This window comes from Dendrobates tinctorius, unplaced genomic scaffold (assembly GCF_039654945.1).
Source record: "Dendrobates tinctorius isolate UK_male_01 unplaced genomic scaffold, ASM3965494v1 ptg000064l, whole genome shotgun sequence".
Lineage (NCBI taxonomy): Eukaryota > Metazoa > Chordata > Amphibia > Anura > Dendrobatidae > Dendrobates > Dendrobates tinctorius.
In genome coordinates, this window is record NW_027361732.1 from 25,195,068 (window position 1) to 25,205,553 (window position 10,486).

Sequence of the window (10,486 nt, forward strand, 5' to 3'; positions counted from 1 at the left end):
AAATACCCTTATTATTATTATTATTACCTTTATGCATTATTTGCAGTATATTTTTTACTTTTAGTTCAGGATATTTGTGTTTTTTGCTTTCTGTTTTCTCTGGTTAATGGTCATGTGTTAAAATGCACTTACATTGTGCATACACATTAACTTACTTGTCTCAGTTCAGATTTGTTTTTTATTCATTTCATTGTGCATTCAGTGCATATAGGGGTGTGACCGCCCCTTTTTCTGAGCTGGGAAAGCCATCCAGTCTGGCCTAAGCTGTTACAAGTGGTTCAGCCGCTCGACCCTTATTCACATTCACGCCACTTGGCAAGTGATAAGGTTTTAAATACTAGAGTAGGGACTGTCCCACAAGGGTTGCCGTGACGTGGCGGGATGGCTTGTACATTATTTTGATCAAAATTATGTTTACTAAATACCCTTATTATTATTATTATTACCTTTATGCATTATTTGCAGTATATTTTTTACTTTTAGTTCAGGATATTTGTGTTTTTTGCTTTCTGTTTTCTCTGGTTAATGGTCATGTGTTAAAATGCACTTACATTGTGCATACACATTAACTTACTTGTCTCAGTTCAGATTTGTTTTTTATTCATTTCATTGTGCATTCAGTGCATATAGGGGTGTGACCGCCCCTTTTTCTGAGCTGGGAAAGCCATCCAGTCTGGCCTAAGCTGTTACAAGTGGTTCAGCCGCTCGACCCTTATTCACATTCACGCCACTTGGCAAGTGATAAGGTTTTAAATACTAGAGTAGGGACTGTCCCACAAGGGTTGCCGTGACGTGGCGGGATGGCTTGTACATTATTTTGATCAAAATTATGGTTACTAAATACCCTTATTATTATTATTATTACCTTTATGCATTATTTGCAGTATATTTTTTACTTTTAGTTCAGGATATTTGTGTTTTTTGCTTTCTGATATCTTTTGAATGTGTACGCTATCCATACATGTTATCCGGGGATACGGTACCCTTTCTCACCTTGGTGCAATCACTTGCAAGCCAGACTGGGCCTAACACCGTCTGAGCCTGCCTCCTGATGTATAGACATATATTTTGAATGTGTACGCTATCCATACATGTTATCCGGGGATACAGTACCCTTTCTCACCTTTGTGCAATCACGTGTAACCCATACTGGGCGTGAGAACGGCTGGCGAGCTGTTAAGCAAGCTACAGCACCTGTGGTTTGCACACGTAAGTTTTTCATTTTTTTCAGGAATGACGGTTAGGCCTAATTCCGGAACTGCGGTTGACCTGCACTTACTGGGAAATCATCGTTCGCGAGTAATAATTGTAATCAGTGATCCCCATCACTAACGTTGTTCAGCGGGTTATCTGCACCTGTAAGCGACAAACGCTGGCCTTTTCAGTGTAGCGCACATGCAGCCATGGACATGTAAGGGCATGACACACCAGTTATTGGCCAATCTCATGTGCCAGAGCCTCACGTGTCCCTCTAATAAGCCAGACTCGGACCGCGGGGCATGATGGGGTCTCGTTCGTTAACGGAATTAAGCTTGCAATGTGTGCATCTGTTCTGTAGCTGGCATGGTTGAGGTTGCCCGTGTTGAGTCAAATTACGCCGTAGGCTCCACTCCTGGTGGTGCCCTTCTGGACATTCCTTTAAGGTTCAGCTTTGCAACCATACTGCCCACGTAAAACAAACACTTTGCCTTCATGAACGCTGTTTGGAGGGTCATGACTCGTGCTAATAACGCCGCCCAATCAGTTAACCTGCTAGAGAGATCCTTCCTTGCTCCCAAGCATGACATCACACTCCCTAGGAGGAAGGTAATGCCACTGTGGCGACCGTACTCCTGGGGGCGACAAAAGTGCACTGATGCCCAGCCACTGCTCGATGAATCTGCTGGTACATTGACCCAGACCACTACATTCCCCTTGCACGCTACCCGGCCTGAATCTGACCCTGATGAAACTCAGGTTACCCTTCCCATATACAGTTCCATCTTACACGATGACAAAGAGGAAGCTGCAGATGAAAGTGCAGGTTCGGCCCACCCGCCATCAGACACACCACCGTACTATCAGGGGCCCTGTGCCAGTGCCGTCGCCAATGAGTGGGCCCACCCTGCTTGCTCAGGATCACAGCACTTGCAAGGTTGAAATACTGTGCAGTGAGATGGAAGATGGGGACGACGAGGAGTCCAGACTAGTACAGGGATTCCCTAGCGAGGAGACTTATTTGATTGTTTTCAATGTTGGGGCAGCAATTTTTGGGGAGCACTATACTCTGGAGAATGATAGATGGGGCCCACCATACACTGGAACATTCCAAAGGTGGACATCAGACACTGGAGCAGCATTTACAGGGCCCATTATACACTAGAGCATTAGAAATGGGGCCCATTATGTTTGGAGCATTATTTGGGCCCATAAGACAGTGGAGCTTCATCCATGGGGACCAACATATACTGTAGCATTATGTGGAGCTCATCATATACTGTTTCAAACATTATATGGGACCAATGATTCTGTATGGAGAAATAGATGGGCCTCGTCATGAGATGTAAAAAGTGAAGTATTTTTCATTGTACTATACCGCTATTTCTCTGCCGTATCGGAGCATGATGAGTTGTGGTATGTGTTAAAGGGGCCCTCTTTCACCCAGGGCACATGAAAACCTGGAGCCAGCCCTACCCCCCCACAACTTTAGCCAAATAACCCCCATTTTTCAGTGCGTAACTTGTATTATGAAGTTAATTAAGGTTGACCAGCTTAAGTAAGAAGAATTTATGCTTTTGGCATTCAAATGAGCACTGTAGGTGTGTTTCCTGTCCTCCTCTCACTGCCGACTTTTATTCCCCATTGACTTACATTGGGTTTCGTGTTTTGGGACTACCCCGACTTTTCCCTATAATCGGCCGATCTTGCTCGACCCGACTTTTGGAAAAGTCAGGTTTCACGAAACGAAATTCGACCATAAAAAACCAAAAGTCGCTCAACTCTAGATGGGACTACTACTGTCCCATCATTGGCTAATGTGGCAATCACTGTCAGTGTAGCAGGCATCGCCCGATGGGACTTGTAGTCCCATCGGACGATGCCTGCACACACAAAAGACCCCCAGCAGGCCCATACTGACCACCGACAGCCGGCACAGGCCCCCGAGAGGCCAATACAGACAACCGGCAGCCGGCACAGGCCCCCAGCAGGCCAGCACAGGCCCCCGAGAGGCCCATACAGACCACCAGCAGCCGGCACAGACCCCTGGCAGGCCGGCACAGGCCCCCGAGAGGCCCATACAGACCACCGACAGCTGCACAGGCCCCCAACAGGCCCATACAGACCACCGAGAGGCCCGTACAGACCACTGAGAGGCCCGTACAGACCCCGCTTGCACACACAGACATGCACAGTGTCCGCTCACTCACCGCCCACACTCTTCCCCCCTCCCGAACAGGCTGTACAAGGCAAGAGAGGGGGTTTTTCAATTCCGATATTTCTGTCCCATTGACTTGAATGGGAGTTCCGGGATCGGAATCGGCGATACCCGATACTTTTTTTTAGATTGGCCGATCCATTCCGATACGATATTTTTCAGTATCGGCTGGTATCGCTCAACACTACTCATGTAATGTAAGAAGTAAGTGAAATCTCTGGCATTGTACTGTGCATATATTTCTCTGCTGTACCTGCATCATGAATTGTGGTATGTGTCAAAGGGGCCCACTGAGACTCATTCACCAGGGGCTCCATAATAACCTTGTGCCGATCCTCTCCAGCCCTCCCAAAAATGTTAAAAATGTATTGATATTATATTGCTCCTTAATAGAGTATTATGTTTTCTTGGGTTCATTTCTGTGGTATCTAAACCTCCAAACATTTTTCTTTTTTTTTCTATTATATTTCTCATCCACAGAGTATTACATGTTATTAGGTACATTTTGGTGATATCCAACCTTCAAAATAAATTGTTCAAAAATGTATCGGTATATTGCTCATCCATAGAGTATGACGCCTTCTTGTGTATATGGTGGCATATTCTCGGTGGTATAAGACCCTCAAAAAATTGTTGCAAAATTTATTGGTATTATACTGCTCATCCATAGAGTATTGCATCTTCTTGGGTACATCTCGGTGCCATATGACCCTCACAAAAAATAATAAAAAACGTTTCTGCATTATATTGCTTTTCCATAGAGTAGTAAATGTTCTTGGGTACACTTTGGCAGTATCTAACCCTCTAAAAATTGTTAAAATAATGTATTGGTATTATCTTGCTCATCCATAGAGTATTATGTTTTCTTGGGTGCATTTCGGTGTTATCTAACACTCCTAAAAATAGTTCAAAATGTTTTATGTAGTATATTGCTTATGCATAGTGTATTACATGTTCTTGGGTACATTTTGGTGGTATGTAAATTTCAAAGAAATTGTTAAAAAATGTGTTGGTACTATATTGCCCATCCACACAGTAGTACATGTTCTTGGGTACATTTTGGTGGTATATAACCCTCAAAAAAAATTAAAAAATGTATCAGTATTATATTGCACATCAACAGAATATGATGTCCTGATAATTCTCTAATTCATTTATTTTTTGTTCCAAAACTTCTTGCATTCACCAGTAGACATAATTATTATTCCTAGTCACCTACATATTGTTATTGACATTCCCAACCCACTCTAAATCTGTACTGTATCCCACTCTTTGTCTGGTCCATCTAGCCTCGCTTTCAAACACCACCCTCCCTCAACCAAAGTCCTAGTTTAGAGCTGCTCAATCATTCTAACCACCCTTTTCTCCATTCAATGTGCGGTAAAAGTGATAAAACATCTTTAATCTATTTAGTATGATTAGCGTGATACCATGATTTCTATAATTTTTTAATGCTAATCCTACTTTTGTACACTAAATGTAATATAATAATTTGTTGCTACAATGCCATAGTCTAAGAGCCATAATGTTTTTATTCATGTGTCTACAGACTAATGCTTGATTTTTTTGCAGGATGAGTTAAGATTTTTATTGATACCTTTTTCATTGATATTCTTTACATACAACTTTTAGATTGCTTTATATTAATTTTTTTGTGTGTCAGTATAATGTAAATAACTTACATTAATTTTTTTGGCATTTTTATACTTTGGTCATCATACATAATAAATAGTGTGCCTGGTAGGATATGAAAGTGCCAGGAATTGATTACATGCAAGCTCACTGTGTAGTGACTGTTGACTGTAATCACCCCCTGCAGAGCCCTGAAGACTAGAAGAGATCAGCTACAGGAAGAATAAAAATATTTTTTCTTTTACCTGCAGCTGTTCTTATAGCAATTCTGTTTTCATACAATTATATGTCATGGCTTTCGGACCATGAGGCATGAATTGGCTGGAGGCCTCCTGATCTGAGCTTGACAGTTTCATATAAGCCTGTAAGGCTCTCAAGTTCAGGTCAAGGATCCCACAGTCAGTTCATGCATCGTGATCGGAACTCGGACCATGATACATGGATGTGTGAATGCAGCATTTAAATTCTTTTTACATGTTGAGCAACTCTATATTTGAAGGTACGTACAGTCCTGGTCATCATTATTGGCACTTTTGAAGTTTAAGTACATAATGTGGAATATCTCCTGAAAAAAGAATTAAGTAAAACAGTTTATTTTGTATATAGCACTCGTGCTAAATACAAAAGCGAAAATAATTAACAATAATTTTAAACAAAAACAATAGGAGGAAAAAACAGAAAAACCTAAAGCTTGCTATGACAGTAGTATTGGAACCCATTACATTAAATTAGCATGGAAGCATATTTTGATTCGCTTGTGGTAAATCACAAATGAGAATCAACTGTGATTAATTATCTGTGCCCATGTGACATGAATTTGCCAATGAATGATGACTTGAGTGTTTTGAAAAGCCACATGGTATATCATGTTCCTTTGCCACGATGGTGAAGACAAAGGAGTTGTTTGCGGGCATCAGAAATGCTATTATAAGCAAACACAAGACTTCCAAAGGGTATAAGGTCATCTCCAAAAACCTTATTATCCCAGTTCTAACAGTGTGCAATGTTATTAAGATGTTTGAGACACATCATAATGTTAAGAACCTCCCTGGACGTGTGGGAAAGAGGAAAATTGACAAGATATGTTTTCAAAGGTTGGTGCAAATTGTGGAAAAAACACCATGTCAAACATCCAAAGACCTTAAGGCCAAACTAGAACAGTCTTGGGTCATGGTTTCAACAAGAACAAATTGCCGCACACTAAACCAAGGAGAGTTTTATGGGCAAAGGGCAAGGTAGAAACCATTGCTGAAGAAAATACATAAAAAGTAAAGACTGATCTTTGCCAAAGAGTACCTCGCCAAACCACAAACCTTCTGGAAAAATGTTCTGTGGACAGATGAAAAAAATAAAGCTTTTTCAATGCAAAGCAACAGTTTGCTTACAGACAGTGCACTGAGGCTTATAAGGAAAAGAACACCCTACCAACAGTTAAGCACAGTGGGGGATCCATAATGCTGTGGTGTTGCTTTTCTGCATTTGGTACTTGAGGCCTTGACCATTTCTCAGGAATTGTGAATTCGGAGAGTTATTAAGAGACTTTAGAGGGAAATGTCCTTCCCAAGAAAGAAATCTTGGTCTGAATCGAAGCTCATGAGTCCTCCAGCAAGATAATGACCCAAAACACACATCCAAAAGTACGCAGGAATGATGGAAAAAGAAAAAAATGGACTGTTTTAAAATTGCCAACAATGAGTCCTGACCTCTATCCAATTAAAAGTCTTTGGGGTGAGATGGAATCTGCCTTTGTGAAAAAGAACTCTACAAACATTCAAGAGCTTGAAAAAACTGCAAAGGGAGTGGGAGAAAATGCAAGAAGCTTATAGATGGCTGCAAGAAATGTTTGAAGTCTGTCATCAGTGGAAATGGGTATTCAACTAAGTATTAATTAGGGGTGCCTTTATTGCTGCACATGCTGTTTATTCTGTTTCTAACTTTGAAATTGCAACATGTAAGTTGCAAAACAATGTTTAAATGTTTTATTACTTTAGACTACTTGTTAAAACTCCTGAGGATCTAACTTTTCCATTTATTTCTGAAGATATTGTACAATCTATGAAAAAAATGAACAAGTGCCAATTATTGTGAGCAGCACTGTATCATTTATATATGTGACAGGTTCCCTAAATTTTATTAATCACAGAAAATGGTTTTAAAAAGATAAACATAATATTCTTTGCAAATTTCATATTATACTTTATTAATTGATAATAATTAAATGTAAAATCACACAGCTTTCAATATAGCTAAAAATACAATTTTCCCATGATAACTAAGCAACTCAAACATGTATATTGATTCTGTGTCTTCCTCCTATCACACTTTTTTCAGGTTCCTCAATACAATTATAAATATATTCATGTAATGTGAATGGAAGTTTTCTGCACTCTCAGGGCCTAATTTAAACTTTGTTTGCCCCCAGGAAACCACAATGCAGTTGAAAAATCAGAAAGACCAAAATAATTTGAATCTCCTTTTTAAACAATTCTAATCCAGTAGTTAAATGTTCAAATTGTTTCAGTCCTTATCTTGGAAGTTTACTTTTTTATCATCACTATAATGGGGATTCCAGTGGAAAGTTATGAAAAACCATTAAAATAAAGCCACTGGGAATCAGGCATGATTTCACTTTGAAACCACAAACCTTTGATGAGAGCTAAAATTATGAACATAGGGTTTATTTTTTTTCTAACATTTCTGTATAAAAATTGCGAAATAGCAAGATGTTTTTATTATCAGTTCGAAACTCAACTTATTGCCGCTTCAGGAAATAGGAGTTAAAATTGGCGCATTACCAGTAAAAGCTGTTCTCCATGATCAGCGAAGCTTTCAAAGTGCAGACGTCAACAAGACACACTTTAGTAAACAAATACGCGCTTCCGGAACATTGTTCAGTCATATCTGGAATGTATACTTTATCCAGGAAAAACTCTGAGCCCCGACTCTATGAATTTCTGTTCAGCAGATTGAATTATTGGCAAGAACTGGCACAGACTAAGATGGGCATACTTCCTTGTCCAATAAGTAAAGAAATATGACGTGTAATAAATGATAAGAAAAAAAAAATAGCATTAGAGAGAACCTACAATACAGAATTATGTACAAATTTACTCTGAAACCACAAATACAATGTACATAAATACCCATAATGTATTTAATACAAATATGCAAACTTTATTACATACAATAAATAGCAAACAATTGGCAAAAGAAAAATATTGAAATGACCCAATGAAATATCCCATGAAGGAATTGTGATCATTTAAGAAAATCCCACAATAGTGTCATAATCTCTAATATCTGTGAACAACAATTACATTTGTGCTCAAAAGATGAATGGTTGTGACTAGTGTTGAGCATTCCGATACTGCAAATATCGGGTATCGGCCGATAATCGCTGTATCGGAATTCCGATACCGAGTACCGATATTTTTTCATTATCGGATAATGGAATCGGAAGTTCCCATAATGCAAAGAGCCACTGCTGTGGCTCTGATTGGCTGCCAAAATGACGTCATCATGATGCGCGGTCTGTGCGCATCATGTTGCGCCGTCAGTTCGGGCCTTCCGGGGGGTCTATGCCGACTGCCTGGGGTTCTGTACCGGCCTGCCGGGGGTCTGTGCCGACTGCCCAGGGGTCTGTGCGGACTGCCGGGGGTCCGTACCAGCCTCCCGGGGGGCTGTGCCGGCCTGCCGGTGGTCTGTGCCGACTGCCCGGGGGTCTGTGCCGACTGCCCGGGGGTCTGTGCGGACTGCCGGGGGTCCGTGCCGGCCTGCCGGGTGGCTGTGCCGGCCTGCCGGTGGTCTGTGCTGACTGCCCGGGATTATGTGCGGACTGCCCGGGGATCTGTGCGGACTGCCGGGGGTCTGTAACGGCCTGCCGGGGGGCTGTGCCGGCCTGCCGTGGTCTGTACCGACTGTCCGGGAGTCTGAGCGGACTGCTGGGAGTCTGTACGGCCTGCCGGGGGACTGTGCCGGCTTGCCGGGGGGCTGTGCCGACTGTCCAGGGGTCTGTGCAGGCTGCGGGGGTCTGTGCCGGCCTGCCGGGGGCTGTGCCGGCCTGCCGGTGGTCAGTACTGACTGTCCGGGGGTCTGTGCAGGCTGCGGGGTCTGTACCGGCCTGCCGGGGGGCTGTGCCGGCCTGCCGGGGGACTGTGCCGACTGTCCGGGGGTCTGTGCAGGCGCTGCGGGGGTCTGTGCAGGCATCGTCCGATGGGACTACAAGTCCCATCGGGCGATGCCTGCTACCATGACGGTGACTGACACATTAGCCAATGATGGGACAGTAGTAGTCCCATCATCCGGCCTATGAGTTGAATGTAAAAAAAAAAAAAAAACATGCCACATACATACTACATACATGCTACATACATACTACATGCATGCAACATACATACATACTACATATATACCACATGCATGCAACATGCATAGTACATATATACCACATATACTACATGCATGCAACATACAAACAACATATATACTACATGCATGCAACATGCATACTACATATATATACTACATGCATGCAACATACATATATACTACATGCAACGTGGATACTACATATATACTACATACATGCAACATACATAGTACATATATACCACATGCATGCAACATGCATACTACATATATACCACATATATACTACTTGCATGCAACATACATACAACATATATACTGCATGCAACATGCATACTACATATATACAGCATATACTACATGCAACATACATACTACATATATACTACATGCATGCAACATACATATATACTACATATATACTACATGCATGCAACATGCATACTACATATATACCATGTATATACTACATGCATGCAACATACATACAACATATATACTACATGCATGCAACATGCATACTACATATATACCACATATACTACATGCATGCAACATACATATATACTACATGCAACATGCATACTACATATATGCTACATGCATGCAACATACATATATACTACATGCAACATGCATACTACATATATACTACATGCATGCAACATACATACTACATATATACCAAATGCATGCAACATGCATACTACATATAAACCACACACATATATATATATATTTACTACATGCATGCAACATACATACAACATATATACTGCATGCAACATGCATACTACATATATACAACATGTACTACATGCATGCAACATACATATATACAACATTTATACTACATGCAACATACATACTACATATATACCACATGCATGCAACATGCAAACTACATATATACCACATATATACTACATGCATACAACATATATACCACATGCATGCAACATACATATATACAACATATATACTACATTCATGCAACATGCATACTACATATATACCACATATATACTACATGCATGCAACATACATACAACATATATACTACATGCATGC